The 23,126-nt window shown below is 32.0% G+C and overlaps 1 long non-coding RNA gene across 2 annotated transcripts in view; it reads right to left on the bottom strand.

Annotated features, from left to right (window-relative positions):
- Positions 1–23,126, bottom strand: part of LOC147074004 (uncharacterized) — a 745,768-nt gene that overhangs the window by 490,804 nt on the left and 231,838 nt on the right. Inside the window, exon 1 of one of the 2 annotated variants that reach the window (XR_015070353.1) lies at positions 145–677. The exons of the other annotated variant lie outside the window; for it this stretch is intronic. This is a non-coding gene — a long non-coding RNA (uncharacterized LOC147074004). Of the gene's footprint in view, positions 1–144; positions 678–23,126 lie in introns of those variants that run through there. 2 annotated transcript variants of the gene reach the window in all.

Raw genomic sequence — 23,126 nt, 5'->3', positions numbered from 1 at the left:
ACATAATTACGAAAACACATTTTTGATGGTGAGCCGCCGGTTATACAAGAAAAAAAAACAGGAAAAACATAACAACACAGGTTCACGAAAAACAAGAATAGAAGCATGCAGGCAACATAAAACAATATTTTTTTCTCTGATTACCTCTCTATTCTGTCGTCGCCTCACACAAGTTCCGGAGAATAATCAGGGATACAAGAAAACACTAAGCATAACTTATCACAAAACTGCACAAAATCATTTTTAATCACTGAAAATCTTAAGTTTTTTTTAAATACACTTTTTTTATTGTGGAAAAGTTAAATTTTTTTATCACTCCAGTTTTTTTCCGAAATAAACTGCACACACTCGGAAATTACAAATTATTTTTTATTATCATATCCGATGAAAATTAAAATTTTAAAATGGATATTGATAACGGGAACAAAAACAAGAATTATAAATTTTAGATTAAGCACACAATTATTTTAATAAATCTGTCAATTATTAGATTTTTATTATGTTTGTCTATAATTTTGATTCACTATTATGGTTGTATAAAATAAAAAAAACTTGAGATATGTTTTTTTTTTGTTTTCACCGTAATATTTTAGGATTATCGCGATCGAAAGTATGATTTCAGTATAAATTTCGACACATAAAACACGTCCAACCCGCTCGAGGAGCAAAGACCGACTGAAGTACTTTTTAGTGCTCAATCGCGAAGATTCACATTGCTCTGAGCGAATGACGCGTAATGTCGTAAACTACCTGTAGCAATCACTGTAATTTTTATTAAGTATTTTATTATTAATAGCTTACTACTTGTAGTATGCATACTTACAGAATTTTGTTCGCAGCATTTTGTTGGTTATTCTTTGTTTTTAATAATAACATTAAGCATCTTAGTTTAAGCCAAGCGGGTGATTAAATTAAAATTTAATTACGTAAACGATACCGATGTAGTTTGATATAAATATCTAATTAATTTTAAATATTTTACCCATAAGTAAAAATAATATTTAACTTGATCCGTATGTCCTCTTAAAAGTAAATATTGATAAAAATAATAGGTACAAGTTGGTTAAGGGGAAGCCAGGCGGGAACCGCGCTAATTGCGCTAAATTCATGAATTTTAAGAATAAACACCTAACCTAACCTAACTTAACCTCATATAAACTAACCCAGCCTAAAAAATCGGCTATTTTCAAAATGTGTTTGCCACTGGCTTCCTGATAACCTACTTGTACCAAATTATGTCTTTGTCAGAAAAATACACTTAAAAATCAGAAAATTACAATACCATTACGAATGTCATTTCTTCTTAGTTTCGTTGAAAGTATATTTCATAATAATTTTCATTTATTTTAATATAATTTGACGTACCTACAATTCATGTTCAGCATATTTTTGTTATTTTTTTATTAACAGTTAATAGTTTTTATAGCCCACTAGATCGACCACGTTTATGAAATTCTGGAATAATAACTATCAATTCAGGCTAAGTCCGCATCTTCGATCCGTTTGTAAAACACTTTGATAGCCGATACGAGAATTCTGTGCCAAATTAAGTTTAAATTAGATTAGATAAGGAATGGTTCTGGAGACGGCCATGATACGCCTTGTGATTAAAAATACAATGTAACTAAAAAACTTAATTTCAAACAACCACAGAGAAAAAATCAAAACCCAGAGGATCAAATAGGTTTTCATCTTCTTTCACTAGACTTATTATATGTTGGCAATTTAATTGTGTACATATTTCTATCAATTTCATATTATTATCATAAACATTCTCCTGTGATTGAAAATAATATAATAATTTACAACCAATTTAAATATTATTTTATGATTGAATTGTAAAATAGTTTTAAATCATTTTTATTATTAAAAAGTTGTTATGATAATTATTTATTCTATCCAATATTTTGCATTGGATAGGTCATGATGACACCAAAGTTAATAATATTCTTTTGTAAAAAAAAAAGTATTATTTTTTTACGCATATTGCTACAAAATATGCATTAAACCTGAAACCACAATAGATGTGCCACTTCTCTACTTAATTATTTAAATGGGCATAATTTTTTTTATTCTATCCAACGTTTATTATAATATTTTTATAGCTAAAATATCAAAGAAACCGGTTTAATATTAAGACGATTCTAATAGTCAACTTATAAGGTTACATACTTATACTAAATTTGGAGACTTTCACGAGTATTCGTTGCCAGTAAAATGAGAAAAATGAGCAATTTATACACGGATGATTTCCTTTCATGACCATATAATATATCATACTCAAGGGAAATAATGATTGCGGAAAATTTCTAAAAGCCAAAATATTATAATATTATCAGTAAGATTGCGGCTATCTAATCTCAGCATTAGCATTACTGCTCTATATAGATTTAAACCGCCTTCAGGATACGTCTCCATGCGCCTCTGATGCTTTTTAATTAACCTTAGGAATGCTGTAATTCTAACTATATCAGACTATATTTTCCCACTCTTCTATTCCATTTCGATATATTTATGAGGAGCCTCATATTTCCTCGATTCGTTCTATTATTATGACATGCCAGCCGAACGAGCTCATTGCATATTAACATGTGAAACAAAGGAAGTACAGTAGGTACACTGCATATTAAGCGCCAAATATATTATGATGCATGTCGCCTACTATCACGTGAAGTCACAGTAAGCTGCCGCTACGGGGGAAAAATATGTAATGTCATTTTTCTTGGTTTTTTAAATGTTATCAGACTGACGCTCCCATCCCGTAGCACATTTTGAACCTTTAAACGAACATTGTCAGTTAGCAAAATCTGCCGAAATCACCAGAACAAAAATGAGGTCACCTCACGCGTACCACACTGCATCGACATCGACAACCGTGTGACTCAATGATCGTTTTTTGTCATTTTCTACATGCTTACATATTTTTGATTTATGTCAAAATCGCGTGTTTATTGTTCTTAACAGTTGGAACTATGTATTCTCTATAGAAATGTTATCTATTATATATAAACTGAAGGTTGCGTTTCGTTCAAAATATTATCTATGGATGCAATATCGGAATTTTAACGTACGCACGCGTAGAAACTGTTGAAAGATGGTGATCGGTCAAAATATTCTGCAAAATGACAAAACTATAGACTAAATTTGTCGCCGTGACAGCGTGACAGTACACGATGTGCATCTCAATATAATCACAACTTTATAGTTCGTGATTATATTTTATTATAGACATGACCACACGCCATCCTGGTCGCATGCGGGCACCAGAAGAACCTTCTCAATAACTTACTTTTAAAATTACTCTTCTCATATTTTTTTTATTAAACCTTCCTAATCATCATCATTAGCCTGAAACTATCCACTGCTGGATGAAAACATCTTCAAGCTACTTCCACTTCTCTCAGTCATGTGCATTGCGTTGCCACGTACTTCGGCAGAACTTTATCATTGCATCGATCCAGCGGCCTACCTTGCGGACGTTTTGTAATTCTTGGATACCACTGGATGACTAAATTTATCCAACGATTGTCTCTTCTTCGAGCTATATATCCAGCCCATCTCCATTTGAGACTTTTAATGAACTCTATTACATCGCAAACCCTTGTCTGCTTCCTTATCCACTCATAAACCTTCCTAATACCCATAATTTATTATTCAATGCTAAATATTTCAAAAATAACTCTCCTAAAAAAGTAGGTACCTACATAGTTCATTTCCACTGAATAAGGCGAATTTTAATGTAATTCTTTACGTAGGTATTTTAAAACTAGACCAAATAAGATATTGCCACAATATTATATTATTGATATTTTATAATGTCAGACATAACGCAATTCAATATAAAGAGGGTAGATGACGCAATAGAGGTCACCTGTACTGCGCGCGCAATGCAGTTGCACTCTCATTGCTCAACATTATCCAGTGAGCGCTACGAAATTTCATTAAAACTAAATTAACACAACTATTTCATAAAATTTTTAAAACATTTTGACATAAATATTATACTTATTTATTTTACTTCAAACTGTTTGAATGTTTTATTGATTTTGTATTATAAATAGTAAGATGTGATGGTATGGAAGCACTCAGTTGTTAATAATCTTACAAAAGGTACTGAGATCGCGAGAAGGGAGCGCACTGTGAACTAGGCGGTTAAAATTGACAGAGGTCGCCAAATTGTGGGTGACAAAATTATAATCAATCACAAAATTTAATATGAGGAAAGTTACACTTTTTTTTTTTAAAAAAAATGATTATAATCTTACTCCATATTATAATAGGTGATTTAATAGCTCACCAAAGTATTAGATATAAGAATAAATGCTCATATGTCTGCAAATACTCTTATAAACACGTGGTTGAATAATATTTAATTACAAGATAAAAAGAACTTATTACATACAACGTTTTTAAATTTTCTGTTGAATCGTATACTTGACTAAATGATCTAAAAAATTGTACTTGATGGAAATAATACTGAAATGTCATTTTGACATTTCATATTGATTTCCATAGTAACACACGTATATATTAATAATTTAGTTGCTAGGACCCCTAACAACCAATAATAGTGGATTGGATTACAGATTTCTTCCGAAACAACTTATCATACAAAACAGAATTAACTGAAAATGAATTCAATTCTACTTAAAGATGGCTAAAAGTATTAAAAAAATGCATTGGCATCGTGATATATTCTAAAAGTTTCAAATGTCTAGCTAGTCGGGAAGTTAGTTAAAAATCGATTGCAAGATTTTTACTGGACAAACAACCACCGGACAAATAAGAATACGACATAATAAAAACGTTGTAAAATAATGTTTTTAATAATTATTGAAATAAAAAACAACATAGAAAATACTTAATTAAACGAAATGTATAGGTTTTATCCACTTATAAAATATATGTATTATGTGTGTGTGTCGTCATACAGTGGCACCCTAGGGTGACAAAATGCTTACAAGGATGACCTAAAACTTGCTGGATAGACGAACTCAGAAAGTTCGGTGGATGTAGTGGCAGCGAAGAACTAGGGACCGAAAACAGAGAAGGGTACTAGGGTAGACCTTTATCTAGCAGTAGATAGACCCAGGCTGATGATAATATATATCTACCTTAAAAGCTAGAATGAATTCAACGTAGGTAGGTATGTGTTGGTTATATTATGGTTGTTATAAGTGGTTACATGTAAATTGTACGTAAAACATTAAATTTCACCCTGGCCTTATCGGAAAGAGATGACCGTATACTATACGGTCCCCAATTTTATTAGATTCAACATGAACATTAAAATTCAATTTTCATTGATGATCTTAGCAAAATTCAAGAATGAAAACCTAACCTAATCTAACAAATAATCCAGTATATCGGCTATTTTCATTTTTTTTTGCTGTTTACTTCTTGTAAAGTGTAAACCGGCGAGCACCGTGTTTTATTTATAGCTTTATGTCAGTACTATAAGACCCAAAGAGGTTGGACGGTCTTTAATATACGGCCATATATTTCCGATACAATATTTAACGGTGAAGTGTGATACGGCGAACTGCATACGTACAAATTTCCGGACACGGAGAAAAATACGACTGACATTTAGGCATACCCACTCTAATAATATTATGTTCAATAATTAATTGCCAAGCATCGGATAAAGAGCGGTCATTTATTAACGTGGATCTAACCCATGGTCATATTAATTATGTGCATTTATGTGATAAGGGTTATCGATAACGTCGTGGAGCATGGTAAAATAAATATATACGTTGTAATAAAGTCCAGAGATGACCTGATTTTAAAGTAAATGTAATCTGTGTTATAGTGATTTTAACAGCCAGTTGATTATACTAGTTTGTAGAACCAAATCTTTTTAGTAAAATAAATAACAAAAATAAATAATGCACCTATACATAAATGCACCTAAATGGTCTGTAGCGCAAGTTTAACTAATCAAGCTAAGTACATATAGAATATATTATATTATACATATAACATGCAATATCAAATATACCTTGCTAAGAAACTACATAACTATGTATATAAAACTACTCTGTTGGGCGAAAGAAATAACATAGGTCATAGATTACACTACGCTCTTTTTCTCTTACGTTTCTATCACAGCTTTAGGTTATCAAAAGGTAAAATTAGTCATACGCTTGACCTTACCATTCCGAAGCGATGGACAAAAACACTTTATTTTAAAACCATTATTTCTTGTAAATTCTTTGTATGACTCTTCCCAATGACCCAAATCAGGCAGCTCTCGTGGTGCAGTGCGTAAGAGCCGAGCCACACCGGGCGACTCTGGTTTCGAGACCAGCACCGCGATTTCCTAACTATCGACTCGTGTGTCAGCCGACGACATCACTTAATTGTGACGTCAGCCAATACACGCTCGAGGCATGCTGCCCAGCGCACAGTGCTCACCGTAGATATTATTATGATGAAACATCTATATGTGTATGGTGACAATGAATAACGCCGCTGTCTGACCAGCGTTATTTTCTCGAGTGCTATTATCACTCCGGTAGTACGTCACAATGATGTCATATGACGTCATGTCAACCGGGCGGCTTGCACTCGCAAGTTCTAACATAGGGCCCCAGTCGCCGAGACCAGACCGATGTATGCTTGCTTGCGCGACTACTGGGTGACCAGGTGTGGCATGGTCCATATAACTTCATACATCGGTCTGTTCTCGGCGACTGGTCTCGAGACCAGAGTCGCCCGGTGTGGCTCGGCTCTAAGCCGCTTGCCTTCCACCCGAGAGTTCCTGGGTTCGATTCCCAGTCAGGACACACAATATTTATGTATTTTTCTCAAAGCCTGGGTGTTTGTGATTGTTCAAAATTACTAACAACCACCCTGTATGAAAAAGCAAGGACATGGTTATTAATAATTCTAAAAAACAAAAAATGCCCCAAATCAGGCAAATTATGTGTTGGCCGGCAAATGTTTGCCATCTTACGACAGAGTGTCGGTAATTCAACATATTCATATTCAAAGAGTGTAAACATTTACCCGGTTTGGGCTATTGTGAAAACCCAATATGTCATGTTAATAACTTTCTCGTGTTTTTTGTTTAGTGTTCAATCTATCAGAGACACATAGCGGACAAATACGAATCTTGTGATTTACGATAATTTATTGGTAATGTACATTTCTACGTGTTTTAATTTATTAAAAAATACGTTATAAATATAAATATATTGTGTTGTGTTGTGTATATTTAAATTAATTATGTCACCATTTAGAATGTAATTCATATTTTTAATAATAGTATTTCAAAAATAAATAATATAAATAGTGTGTTTGGAAACATTTGGTTTGACTGTGGGTACATACGCTAGTGTGCATAATACCAGTCCGAAAGCAAGTAGGTGATTGAAGCGGTAGGAGAAGACGAGTTATTCACGGCCGCCAAAACGTCAAATGAGGTGAGGCACCTTTTACTAACTCGCCGACTATTGGATAATGTTGTTGACTGCCTTCTCGGTATACTGGCGAAATAAAAATATTGTATCGCTCACCGGGATGAGTGTGAGTGGCGCCACTGACTGGACGGTGTAAAAGCGGCTTACCTTCTGAAACAAACAGAGAAAAATCAAGATAAATAAACACAGTATTTTTATTATAAAAGTAAAATTATTTACGTACATTATAATATTTTAAATGATGCGAGAAAATACAATAAGAATGTCAACTAGGGTTGCCAATTATTTTTGGTGCAATTTAAATACATTATGATTATTCAAATGTATTCTCCTAGATAAGGTAGACTTTCAATAATCACGTGGTGTATGGAGTATCTATCACTAATGGTTTAATGTACATATTATTGTCATGAAGATGAAATTCTACCAGACCGTAGGTATAATTTTCTAATTAAAAATTGAATTATCGGGTTTTTATAACTATACTTAGTATAATACAGATCGATTACAATATTTATTGTAAATATATTATTATCATCATCAGCCAGCATCGATCCACTGCTGGATGAAGGCCTCTCCTAGCTCCTTGCACCCTCCTCGGTCCCTAGTTATTTGCTGCCACGTACATCCACCGAAATTTATGACACGGGCGGCTTTAGGGTCTCATGGGTACCACTGGCACTGTATGACGGCATTTGTCCAACGGTTGTCCACTCGACGAGCGACATGTCCACCCCATTGCCATTGCGTCTGCTAGCGACCTCAATCACATCGCGTACTCTTGTCTGCTTCTTTATCCATTAGCTTATTTTGTGACATTTACCTGTTATGCCTAACATACACCTTTCCATGCCACGTTGCGCTACTTGTAAATATATAGTTAGTGAATACTGCGGAAATCGTAGTCCACCTCATTCGAACCGTAGTAACTGATAAATCTTAACAACGAACCGGTCACAGTGCACGATGAAGACGTACAAAGACGTCAAACACTTCGATTTCGATGCATATAATATCACGTCGATTTAAATTAAACGAACTTACACTCGTGACTAAAGTAGATAGTATATAAAAAAATATATTTGATTTCCTCACCCAAGTGTACGGTTATTACATTATGTACTTTACGATGGTTGACCATTTTTTGCGTTTAATGAAACAATAACAGTGACCTAATTATACATATTCATTTTAATGCAAAACAATTGCATTTTGCATAGTATGGCAAAATATACGACTGTTGCTAAAGTGTATATGAGTAATATAGTATTGAAATTTAAGTACATGCTCCATGAAATCGATAGCTTTTGTCCATTATTGTATATATTCACCATAAAGCACCGATCGACAACGGTTTGGCCACGAGCGTGAGTGCTATTTTACTCGACTCCAGTTTTATAAAACAGTTCAACTTTACTGTTCGAAGATATATGTTTTTTTACAGTACGCGATATGCACGGTTTGCTGATGGTCTGCGTATTTATGTTTTCACAACCCAAAATTCTGACTAAATCAGAAGAACAAGGGTGGAAATTGCCAAGGATGGGTTCAGATTTGAACTGCTTTTAAATTGCTCTGAATATTGTCAACATACATATAAAGTAAAAATGAAACTAATTGTATGTACCGACTTAATCTCAATACCTAGTAATGAATCAAATCTACGATGTGTAATTAACTTTTTTAGGTTAAAATACTATAGGATAACTATTATAGGTACCATGCTTGCGGTCATCTACAAATTTTCCTGTATTTCGATGTACAAACCTGCCACACCCCCGCTTCTGTGCTTTACAGTTATCACTACAGTGAGCGGTATGTAATCGCAATCACAACATGCAGAATCTACAATAGTCATTCATATTATTTGTTTATAATATATAGGTAATTTTTATATGCCCACGGTGGCCGCGCTACTTAAGCGTTGAACTATAACGCCGTGGATCCCAGATTCGAATCGTGGGTCTGGCAAGTACATATATTGTTTTTTGATTTGTGGGTATCAGGGTATGGACCTAATAGGTTGAGCAAGTGGCTGACATCCATTTCTCATAAAAAACAAAATCTGTCAATACAAACCTCTACTCTGTGGAGGCCCATATGATCCTATTAGGATCGGACATGGTCGAAAGAAGAAGAAAAAGATATTGCGATAAACCATTGATGGAAAAGGCGGATGTGAAGCAAAGATACTCAGGCGAATAGGTATACAGAGGACACGCCTTGCTACTGTATAATATGGAGGGATCGAGGAATTTCAATTGCCACGAAAATGATGCTTGTGCAAACATTCGTGTTCTCCATATTTTTGTACGGTGTCAAGTTATGGACCCTAAGGTCAAGAAAACGGAAGACAATTAATTGCCTTCGAAATGTGTTGGCGCCAAATGCGTCGTATTTCTTGGACAGAGCACAAGAATAACCAGTCAATCATTCAGAAACTACAGATAAAGGAATGGGTCTCGATAATATGTTTAAGATGCATTTTTGCTGTTTTTTTTAACACATTTTTTAGAGATTGTTGGATCTGGAGAGATTTTTGAAGCAGAAACAGAGTATTGAGAGAGGTAATAAGTCTTAGTCGCTCAAAATATAACAGAATTTCAAGGTTGCCATAATGAGGGAATAACTAGGAATATATAGGTAGAGACCGACAAGTTTAACGTGAGGCTCCGCAGCGTAGCGTTCTTAAATTGTGATTTATAGGAAATATCGATTCAAATCAATTTGTAATTAATTTGATAAAAATGCTTACTGATGCTGATAAATTTTATAAAAGTTTTTCATATGTCATATTTGAAATACGCCAATCTAATTAAGTATATATGTACATATATATATTAAATATAATATATAAATGAAAAATTAGTATAGGTACTTAAATATAATATTTAAAATAATGAAAATAAATGGATTCAAACTCCAGAAAATAGATGTTAAATGTTAAACTACAAATAATTATTGCTCATTAAATCAGAACGTAATATGATCAGATATATTTTAAATGGAAGCCTATCGTCATTGTCATATATGAAGCCTATCCCTTACAGACCCAAGCCTAACATTGAATACTTTTAACGGTTTTCTCTTTAAAACATATCTAAAATGAGTTTGAAGAAATCAAAAATATATTTTTTTTTTTTTTACTTTCTTCGTTATTTAGAAAAAGCGACCCTCACATTTGTGATGGTCGGGTCTCAAACACTACAATAATAGGAATGGAAAGTTGAAATGTAAAATGTAAAGAACTGTTTTTTACGATTTTGAGACATTTTTTTATTTTTAATATGGGGCACAATGAACAATTATAACAATATATATTAAATACAATATTAATTAGTTAGAAATTACTAATAAAATTGATGTACAAGAATAAAACCTATGGTTGTAGTGGATGGTTGTGGTGCTACATCTGAGTTCCACAAATTACCATCGGTGTCAAAATTCGAATCTGATGAGTCATCTTTGTCGATAGTTGGCGGAATGTAATCAAAATCATTCTCATCATCGTCTTTTTACTCAACATCGGAATTATCTCCATTTCCTATTAAATTATTTATCAGCTTCAATATTTTCCATTTTGAAATCTAAAATAAATATAATAAATATAAACAACATGTATAACAACATAAATCAATATAATTAAGTTCTTTAATCTTCAAATAATATGAAATTCCCAATGAGTAAAAAGATGAAAATTGGTAATTTAGTGACTGTTGAGACCTGGCACTCACAAACGTGAGTCACAAGATTGAACATGTCAAAAACATAATAAATTAATAGTTATGACTTCAAAAACTAGTTAAAAATGTTGCAGGATATGTTTATTACATTATTCATCCCAAAAATATCATTGGGAACAATTTTTTGGTAATAAAATCAATAAAGTACTCACACAGAATGCTCCTTACACAGTGCTGTCAAAATGTCACTTTGCAATGTTCCAGTGTCGCCAAACGACGCACGTGTAGAAAGAATTAAGGATGACTGTTTTCACTCTGCCAACTACACTCACTTTCATGTGAGCCAGGGCCAAACCACATACACTACCAAAATAATTATTTATTCCATACTAAAGTGACCCTCACAAGAGTGAGTGCAGGGTCTGTAAGGGCTATACCAGTATCTATTTGACATTAAATAAGATTTGAAATTTGACATTTATCAAGCTTAAGTACCCAAACACCAATTTACAACGCTTTAACGATAACATTTTTTTAAACTATTGCTGTTCATAAAAAGGTTGTCAAAAACTGAAATGTTACAGAAATGTTATAATAATGGATGTTATGCCTATACACGAATAGTCATAAAATATTATCATGAAATTATTAACACGCACATAATAAATGCCTATTCATAATATTGTAATGTTAAATAACTAATCTGAATTCAAAGTAAACTAGCATATAAGCTAATTACCCTTAAAATTACATACCTGTCAATTTCCTTTATTGAAGCATAACACAGTTACGCATGCGGCTTGATGCACAAAAACATCATTTACCATGAATATTAAATTCTGGACTTATTGGTTGCGTAATTAGGTATCTCAAATGTCAAGAATTTATAAAAATAGTAAAACTTTATTATCAGTAATTTTAAATGTCAAATCGTCTTATATGCTGACTTCAAATTATTAGTATCCAAGTGATTGATTTCAACTTCAAAAGTGTAAAAATCCTTGTTCGCAAAGATACGTTATTACAAAAGATAACAACATCTCTGTCGCTTTCACATGCGGAATTGTAAAAGTCTTACGATTATTTTGAAATTATCAATGCATTGACATTTATTTAAAAAAAAATTCTTTAAACATACTTACAAAATTGTCAGATTTACCCTATTCAGAACAAATTACTTAATATTCTATTCTCCAACCCTTGGTATCAACTAAGACGATGAAGCCAGTTTTCATCATTGTTAAATGGAGTGCATAAAATAGTTTAGTAAATTTCTCTTTTATAATAAAATAACTCTTCTCAACTATTGATAGTCTTGTGACATTATATTGTGGTCATAATATTTTTGACATCACTATTAAATTCTATTTTTTTAATTGTAATAAATTTATGACAGAAGTAAAAGGTAGGGTATCACATTTTTTTTAAATTGTTCAAATATTTTTACACATAACCAATGGTTAACTATATATTTTTTCCCTTGTGTTTTTTTTTTTATTTTTCATGTCACTATCAACATGATTGTTGTGTTTTAATCCTACGTTTTATATTTTTTTAGGTAACCGGATTACAGAACTTCTAAACTCTAAAGGATCTTTGGACATCCGACTTTATACAAAGACGTAACATTGCGAGTTTTCATGGTATTGCATATATTCTTTTACCAATACGTAGACAAAAAACTAAAATAAGAATGACTACAATGATAATTAATTTTCGTATAAAATGGACAACGGTCCTTTTACTTCTGATAAACATAATTAACATAGCACGAAACAGAAAATGACTATATAATTAAATTAGCAGAATAGCTAAGTTAAAAAGCTCTGATTCAAAATAATTTTAAAACAATGCCTGCACATAAGCTTAATTATATCAATCATAAATGTGGTGCTTTATTCTGAATAATTTAATCATTTGCAGTGTTCCTGGAAATCAACCCAAACTTTTGGATTTCAATGATTTCTCAGAAATTACAAATAACCGATATAGTACATATTTTCAAAAATGAAACGTCATCTTTTTACTTACATACTTCAACAACCACATTATTACTTTTTAGCGTAAGTAAGAGGTGGACTTATTTAAATTACTTTTTTTTAAGTATTATTATTATTTATTGGTAATTTAAATCACGTCAGGAGTCCAGCAACGATGTGACTTTCTTTTTATCATCATGATGGATTTCATAATGTGTAAGACGGTTTGCCCCGACTGTGGGATACGCCTACATCATGATGATACATCCGATCTATGCGAAGAAAGACTGTGCGACTTGGAGTATGCAGATGACGCAGTCGTGTTTGACTATATGTCCCAATGTTGGGACGTGAGAGGGTGGAAGAAGAATTGGTATTTATTGGTAATAATTTTTTATTTGTAAGGTTATGTTAACGTCATTTGTATGTTTCTTGTTTAAAAATATACAACTAAAAGCAGATATTATTCATGAAAAACTAAAGACATATTTTAAATATATGTAGAACATTTGCAACATTATGCATTTGATACAAGCGCCGGTTAGATTCGCTGCATTGTAATAGAATCAAATACTAATTGAAGATCTTGGCATAAAAACAGCAAATGTCACAAAACACTTTTTTTTCAGGAGAGGGTAAAAACATAATATCTTGGTTGTCAAATTTTTTTTTATTAATTTGACAATGAGAAATTATCGAAAAACCGTATATGCACTATATGAATGTAAAAAAAATATTAAATTTATTTCGGTTAAATAGATATTTAAAAAAGAATGAGTGTGACATTTGTTGTTTTTACACAATTTTTGGACATTTGTTGTTTTTATTGCAAAATTGAAAAGATCGAAATGTAAATAGTATGATTAAAACTATAATTTTATTAAATAAAATAAAGAATATATATTTCTGTTATTTTTTAATCATAATACAACTTCTAATAATAAGGTTTGGACATATTATTTACCTATTAACAAACGACGATGTTTCTAAAAAATCAAGAATTAAATATTTGAAAAAATGTTTTAATCATGTGCGGGTTAATACTGATTAGCTTCATATTATTATTATTGATTTAATTTAATAAAACACATTTTTTAGTATCTACTTATTCCACTTTTAATAAATAAATCTGGACCGGTTTCGTCCGCCTCTGTTTTTCTGCCAACTGTTTTCAACAGTTGAAAATGTCCCTCTAAGGCGGACGAAACCTATCCATATTTATTTATTAAAAGTGGAATAAGTACTAAAAAAATATGTTTTATTAAATAAAATCCTTAACACAATGGATTTCCACCATGAATTGATAGTTAACACGAAAAAAGAAAACCGATAAGCCTCGTCTGACACCTTCACTATCAGCAAATTAAACGATACATTATTGGGTTTTGTAAATATTTAGCTAATTTTAAAATATTTTTTTATTTAGCTCCTTTCAATGGAACTAATCCACCATATTATGTTGTTTTAAATGCAATCGTGACTTGCATTTGATTTTTATTCACTACATTGAATCTATACCACAGCCTAGAGAGAAACTGAAATGTTCGCAAAGCACTTCTCCCTTACTAGCCTGGTCTATTTTGTACATTATAACTAGCCTACAATTTTTTACCGAAAAATGCCTTAGTTTTAACCTATATTTCATATTAAAAAAATCTTTTTAAGGAGACCGGACTCTTTAGATTTTATAATGAAGGGCCCAGAATTTTCCTTATTGCATCCAACTGAACAATAATGAATGTCACCGTTATTTGGTAAAGACGTTGCATGGTTTTGTTAATTTTTCTCTTTCGAGACGTTTCAGATGTCTATGCTAGTAATATTCATGATAAAATATAATAACAATCATAAGAAAACGTTATAAAAAGCAATAATTAAACGAATCAAGGATAATTTGACAGCTCAGACACTAAATTGTATGGAATGTATACTAACATTACTAACGCCGCCTGGTGATAAAAGTGTAGAACTACTGGACCTTTGCTGTTTTCACACAAAAATGCCTGGACTATTGCGGTTTTTAGAAAAGTGGCATATTTTTGAGAGCAGATTTGAGGGACTTATGATTTTTTTTTAAATATATCTTTGCACAGTTGTATGTAATCATACACAGGGAATATAGAAATGCAATAAAATGAAAATGGAAAAAAGTGGACATTTGATGTTTTTATGCCAAGATCTTCAATTATTACTCGTATATTATAATAATAATATTATATTCGTTATGAATCACTTGTAAACTGAAAGTAAACTGGAAAAATGGGAATAACTGAATTAATCATAAAAAAGGAAACGTAGACGCAATAAAAGTAAAAATGGTTATTTATTGGGTCACGGAACAGTGTGAAAATATTCTACAGCCATCGTCTTATATTTAAATTTGGTCCACAAACCCCGTAGGTAGCGGTATAAATAAGCGTAAAAAGGGTATTTGTGGAGTTAATTACTTTTGAAAACCCAATTTAATTGGGGTATAATTGATTCGTCAATAGTTAATTAAAATTCTGTTTTCTTTTAGAGAAGCCTGCTACGGAGAGGTAGAGGGGTGGAATTTAAGCCCACAATATCAATTGGCATACTTTTACAGATTGGAAAATAAGAAACACACGACCTTTTTGAGTAAAATATTTTCGATTAATATTCAGTCTAATTATCACAAACGACACACTGATCAAGTAATCCGCTTTGAAAAGTATTGTTAAGAGCGTACTTCAGTGAAACGGCAAATAATTTTCAACAGTAGATGCGACGAAATTTGACAAAATTTGTCGAGGTGTGTGCACGTCGATTTGTTTTGTCATGGCGTCAGATGAATATATTCTTAAATCGTGTAAAGATGACTAAAAAACTTTACGTATGTACTTGAAAAAGAAAACATGTCAATGAATATACTATTATTATTAGTAATATAACAATAAACATAACATTAAATGGACGCATGTTGAATTTTTATGACAAAATATATTTCGTTCGGCATGCGTCATTTGCACAATCCGCGCATCGCCAAGCCGCAATATTTTTAGACCATGCCTCAACTGAAGTATAGCCTTAACAAATATAATATGTACGAAAGTTTTTATTTATTATCGATTTACTTGTACGTGAATACATAATGAAAGTGTTTCGAAAATGGTAATGATTGTGATTTTTTAAAAGAGATTTAAGATCGATGACGTTTTTAACATTCCCGTTACCGTAATGTCACCTTCGGTTACCCAGCACATTAAACTGTAAATATTTCAGTTCATATCAGGGCTTCAGGATGAAAATATGTTAGTATATCGTCGGTGTTTTATAAAAAGGGCGAATCAACCATTTTGGCTAAATCGTGATTTTAATTTAAAAAAAAAAACAATATGTACCTAAATCACTAGCTATTGTTGTGTAAAAACGACGAATTTGTATCACCACAGGAAAGTACTTAAAAACGATAATCGTAAGGGCGAATATCCACTTAGTATTACGAATAAAAAGCGAACGTGAAATATTAGACCTTTTAAAATATTATATTATAATGCCTATTATAAGGACAGTATTCTTTCTACGCCTTATTATAAACTTGTTAGTCATTTAAAATCATCCAGAGGTAATTAATAAATAAATTTCAAAAGTTAAAAATTCTCTTCTTGTAAAATATTATTTTGTTTAATTAGCCCTTTTCACAAAACAATAACGATATGCTTGTAAGGTAGTCAAAGGTGACATCACCGGAACAGACTTAATTTATTACTATCGTAGAGTGAAGGTTAAACATATTCAATCATCCCTATTTATTATCACGGTTATCTTTAGTTATGCAAACATGACAAACAGCAAAAAATATACACGCCTATCATACTGTGTCGATGAGTAACAAAATGTAACATCCAACAGTGGCAGTCCGAAATGGGAATAGCTAAAATCAAAATTCCAAAATAATCATGCTGAAACAACAGACACTTCGGACAGAGCCAAGCGCGGGTAATAAATTATGCAGATAGCAGTAGGCATGCGCTTTGTTGTTGTACTTCACAACAATTATTTACAATCCGCATAATGTGGGAGGAACGCATTCATTAATCTTATCAGCACTTGACGTACATGCTGTAGGAAATGCCAATGAACTGGATGCTACAGTGGCGCACTTTACGCCACATTATAGTATAGTAAAATGTAATCGTTAAAACTGTCTGTTGGAGTTTCTAATTGTCTCCTAATTTAGGAGCAATTGCAACATTTTACGATCTCTGTTAATATATTATTATTTTAACGACAATTCTTTCCTATTTCATAATTGCTAAAATAAAATATTTAAAATTAAGTTAATTTAAATAATTATTAATATAAATAATAAATACTTAATTAATTTAAAAATTTCATATTTAAAATACTTGGTTGAGCCAAATTGTGGTCGCATTCATCCTTAGTTCCCGCCTACTCAAATCCCTTTGTTAAGTATTGTTACAAGACCAGACGATAAACAATTATGGGTGAAAGAAGACCGTAATTGCAAACAACAGGCAGTTACATCCACATAGCAGACGCGAGCGGGCTTCTGACGTCGACGTACAGACTGATACAGAAGTAGTCAGTCTGATATAGTGTGACCGTCGGATACTCCTGAATACCTGCCTAGCCATGATACAGGATGTCATCATTCATAACACCAATCATCATCATTCATCAACCACATTATCATCCATATACAGTGTACCGTCAAGTGCCGCTCACCGGGTAACCCAAACAAACAATACCGCACGAATGACAGTGCAACCAGCCATCATCAACATCAGAAAAGTCCACTGCAAAAAGCGCCACCAATACTCTTTATAATGATGATGTTAAATATCGCTACCTGAAAGCAACAGTAAGATGTAGTGAAAAAGTTGATTTTGAGATAAATATGTTAATCGATTGCTAAAAGTTATTGTAATACCACGTTTAAAAGAAAAATACCGCTGTTGCATTTATTAAAACTGTCTAGTAACTTCAAAGCAATAGTGGTATAATTAAGACACCCCACCATTAATAATTGTATATTATAAAAATTCTTACCATTATCATCTGTTAAATTATAAACCGCAGAAAAAACTAAATAACCATTTGGTTAACTATTTCATTTGTATCACACAAATTAAAGTTACATCGAAACTATTATTACAACGTTTTTCTTAGCTCGTATTCTTATTTGTCCGGTGGTTGTTTATCCGGTACAAATCTTGCAATCGATTTTTAACTAACTTCCCGACAAGCTAGACATTTGAAACTTTTAGAATATATCAGAACACGATGCCAATGCATTTTTTGATACTTTAAGCCATCTTTAAATAGAATTGAATTCATTTTCAGTTAATTCTGTTTTGTATGAAGAAGTTATTTTGGAAGAAATCCGTAATCCAATTCACTATTATTGGTTGCTAGAGGTCTGGGGTCCTAGCAACTAAATTATTAATATATACTTGCGTTATTATTACCCAGGACCGGTTTATTGGTACTTATTTTATCCATGTAATGGTTACATGTAAATTATTGTACGTAAAATATTTCACCGTGGCACAGTTTGCCGTGAGCTTTCTATCGGAAAGAGATGACCGTATACTTTACGGTCATTAATTGTATTTGATTCAATATAAACATTAAATAAATTTTCATATCTGCTTTTGACAAAATTCATGAATGCATGAATTCAAGAGTGAAAACCTAACCTAACCTAAACTAACCCAATAAAATCCAGTACATTGGCTATTTTCAGAATTTATTTGCTACTGTCTCCCTGTAAAGTGTAAACCGACAAGAGAATCATGTTTTATTTAGACATGAATTTTATGTCAGTACTATACGACCTAAAGAGGTTGGACGATCTTTAAATACAGCCATATATTTCCGATACAACATTTCACGGTGAAGTGTGATACAGCGAACTGCATACGTACAAGTTTCCGGACACGCCTTGCAATTTCTAAATATTAATGCGTAAATTCAATATTGCTATTACTTTTAATTAAGTTTCTTAAACCCTCTTTTATAATCCATAAATACTACCACTGCTCACTAGAATGACATTTTTTATATTTTTAAAGAGAGATATATCATAATGTAAATTCTCTCCGTTTAAAGTGCATAACATACAAGTTCTCTATAGATAAGGATTTAAGAGTTCTCTAAGACAAGTAACAGATAGCAGTGAATCTTGACTTTTTTAAGTCTCTCTCGAGAGAGTCGAAACATTTTACGCATCTACTTACATTGATCTTCGAAGTAAGCTGTTGATGTGTGCATGTCAGTAAAATATATACCTATTATGAAAAAGAAAATATTAATGTTTTCATGAGATTCTGCGTTTACTCGGTACCTAGTAATTAATGATAATTTACCAAATGAGTCTATCACTTGGTCTCTTCTTAGTCGTTCTCTCACGGCTGACGATTGTGACCACATTGAAAATCAGTCACATTCTGAACATTGTTCATTGTAAGATATTGAATATGAAAGAATTCATTAGTTTTACGATTTATTTATTGGTTGCGAAACCAAAAATAAAACTCGAATTTTTATTATTGTCAGTACATTGTGGTGGGGTAGGAAATTAACTATTTTACATAGGAAAGCGATGGATGCAAGGCCTGAACAAAAACGATGCATGAGTGCGAGTGAGAAAGTATTCGGCACCCTTACAATCTCTGCGACACGCGCTAGAGTAAGATAAAAGGTCTACATATCTGTGAGCTAGTTTCCAAAAATATCGCCATCAAATCGGGGCGAAACGCTTCAAATAGCGTCGATAACTTGCGAGCTCGAGTTGCTAAAATTGATATTTTTTGTGTTAAACATAAAGTCAATGGTAAATATTTTTAGTTAATTAAGTAGAAAATATGGTTTTGTGTGTTGTCTTAAAATGTGGTAGCCGTACTGATAAGCAAGAAGATGGTATTACGTTTCATAGGTAAGTTGATACATGTTCGTGATAATTTATTTGTATTTTATTATATATTTTAATATCAGTGACCTAGTGTTTCTTTAAAATAACTTAAATTATGGATATCTTTACCTAATGGTTGCATTTTGACCGCTTAAAAATACTATATAACGTAAAAAAAATAGAAAATTATATTTTAATTCTGAGCGTCTAGTGCGAGCAATTTGGGCGAGCACTAGCGAAATAGTCTATGGTCTCGAACATTTGTAGACGAATGCGTTCGCTCGCCCACAAACCAAACGCAAGGCACGCGGCTTCATTTAGCAATGCAACGGGTGGCGTCTAGATGTATCTATAGTCTAAGGATGGATGAGAAAACTATAAGTTAACAGTCGATTTTAGGAGGTGGAAATTTTTAATAGACAAAATTGTCATAGGTTGGGAATAATCATATTAGTCTTAAAATCGGGTTAATTAATTAAATATTTTGGTTATTTATTTAGAAAAAGGGTATTACAGCGATTAGCCAATGAGCCATATTAGGTAGGTACATAATAAATAAAAAATATAAAATGATTAAATTACAAATAACAACCAATATAACAGGAAAGTAGAAGTGATAGTACCTATGTGATTATGTGAACCTATTTAACACGTCCACAAACAAAATATAGTAATTAATAATAAAAAAAATCAACTCCTATGATCCCATCAAATAGGTTAATCGCACGATATACAGCATCATATATCAGAAAAGACCGCAGAGTTACGAGTGATATTGGTGGGTACATGAAAGTTAATATTTTCTAGTACAGACGAATAATAATTATTGTAAATGAACCCACGAAGAAGTTAAAAGAAATGCTTTAAAAGAGCAATCACTCTTCGGGTGAACAGGTATTGCGTTGATAATACACCCGGAAGAAAACGAGTCAGAAAATTCCGAAAATCTGTATGTCCTTAAATAGAGAAATAGAAGAAATCTATTGTGGACTCGGTCCAACTTAATTGTCTGTGGACGGACCTGTGAGAACTCTAAATAATGCTGGCAAATTTATATTTATTTATGTCTAGAGACTGGAAGTAATTAAGTATTTCATTCATTAATATTCATTCATGTAATGTAGTAAAGGTAGGGAGATACTTATGTGGTTTACAGATTCTGAAAAGATTTAACCTTTTAGACAATGTTTATTAATTACCCCCAATATTAAAAGCCCTCTGGATTTTATTTTTCCAATATATTATGTAGGTCTTTACCCTTTTACATCATTTTGCACACTAATTATTCATAAATGCCGATTATATAATTTCGTAAAAGGAAGGTTAAAATATCTACACTCTCCCTTATGATTGTTATAAATAGTATATTTTATAACTTTCATTTTGAAATGTAATTCTTTCTAAACTACCCATATTTTGCATGGAACACATTTAAAAATATGATAATATAAAAAAAATGCATTACAACTAACTCGTCGCCGTGAATATTATGGTGTTGTATATTATATCAATTTTATAATACAGTGTTTCGATTTAAACCCAAATCCAAGACGATGTCATGGTGAGCAGTCGCAGTTGGAATCGAATAAATGATTAAAATAGGTCCATGACCCGACAGTTGAATGCCTAACAAGATTCAACTTCAAAAGCTTCCGTCGTTTTGCAATTGAGTAACAATATAAAATGAGAAAAATCAAAATTGACGACACCTCACGCGACAAGATCACTTGCTTCGATTGACACTGCAGTAACTGAAAAGTGTAACCAAAAACATGCATGGCAAACATAAAATTAATACAGAAAATTGTTATTAAAAAATTGTCATTCATTTATCAAAATAAATGTTTTTTTCATTAAAAAAATATGTGGTACGAGTATGTATAAGTATACATTTGTTGAATAGCAAAATAAGATATACAATTATTAACAAGTGCATGTATGTACTAAAATTTTAAGAGATTCCTGATGCTGGACGCCAATATTAAATAAGTTGAATGAATACTAGTTAATTTCGTCGTAATTAGGTAGGACGCGGGTGGCTAAATTAATGGTAGAGCACATTGGCAGGAATTCTATAGATACAGGTTCTAGTACTGTTCAGTGTCAGCGTTAGTGAGGTATTTCCAAATTATGTATAATTAATTATCAAAGATTCAGAGATTTTTTGGTGGTGATGATGGTGTAATTACGCAGTTGGACCATGTTCACCAAAGTGATAATACATACAGACGTACTGTACCAAGACTTATCATTCGTTCAACTTTATAACAATTTAAAAGCATCACAAAAAACAATCACAAACAAGAGTTTTTTAGATTTAATAAATCAAAAAATATTAGATCTTAAGAATGTAGAATTATAATTATTGAACATACCTACATAATTTTGAAAACAATCATGAGAAAATATAGTCATAGAAATTTTTTTTTTGAAAAAATTAAGACACCCGGCAGGATCGAACCTGCGTCTCTTGGGTATCGCGCCCTGTACATTACCACTATGCTACGACTGACATGCTTAATTGCGACAAATTTTAACTATTAGCATTTTTAATACCTGCTCATGAGCGCTCTCCAAATTGAGTTACCGTAGGCGATCGGTTTTTGTATTCTAAATTTAAGTATTTATTACTGTAATTACTAACCGACATCACGGATCACTCCAATATTTTCTGTTGTAACTTACTTGAACTAGCTAATAACTTTAATTAACTATTTCTTTTATTCAACGAACAATTCACAAAACTGTACCATTCTACTTATTGTAGGTACATACGTAATTTTGAAAACACTCATGAGAAAATAATATAGCCAATAGAAAAAATCACAATTATGTATATTCAATAATTATTAGACTGGTACATTCTTAAAATCTTGTGAATTATTCGTTTAATAAAAGAAATAGTTAATAAAAAATATTATTTGAAACAGTATAACAATTCCTAAAGTTTTTACATTTGGCATTTGATCGGTGGGATATTATGGATACATTTGTGACTATTGAATGGCCTTAATAATTAATTCATTAACAATTTATTATTGACAATAATTATTAATTACGGCAGCACACCTTTCAGCATCAGCAGATACCCATCACTTTGACGCAACAATGGGTTGTGTGAAATTATGTGGAAGCGTGG

This window comes from Rhyacophila brunnea, unplaced genomic scaffold (genome assembly GCF_057557595.1).
Source record: "Rhyacophila brunnea isolate RB1 unplaced genomic scaffold, BYU_Rbru_1.0 scaffold_17, whole genome shotgun sequence".
Lineage (NCBI taxonomy): Eukaryota > Metazoa > Arthropoda > Insecta > Trichoptera > Rhyacophilidae > Rhyacophila > Rhyacophila brunnea.
Note: the sequence above shows the minus strand (reverse complement) of the source record. Positions and strands in the feature narration are given on the sequence as shown.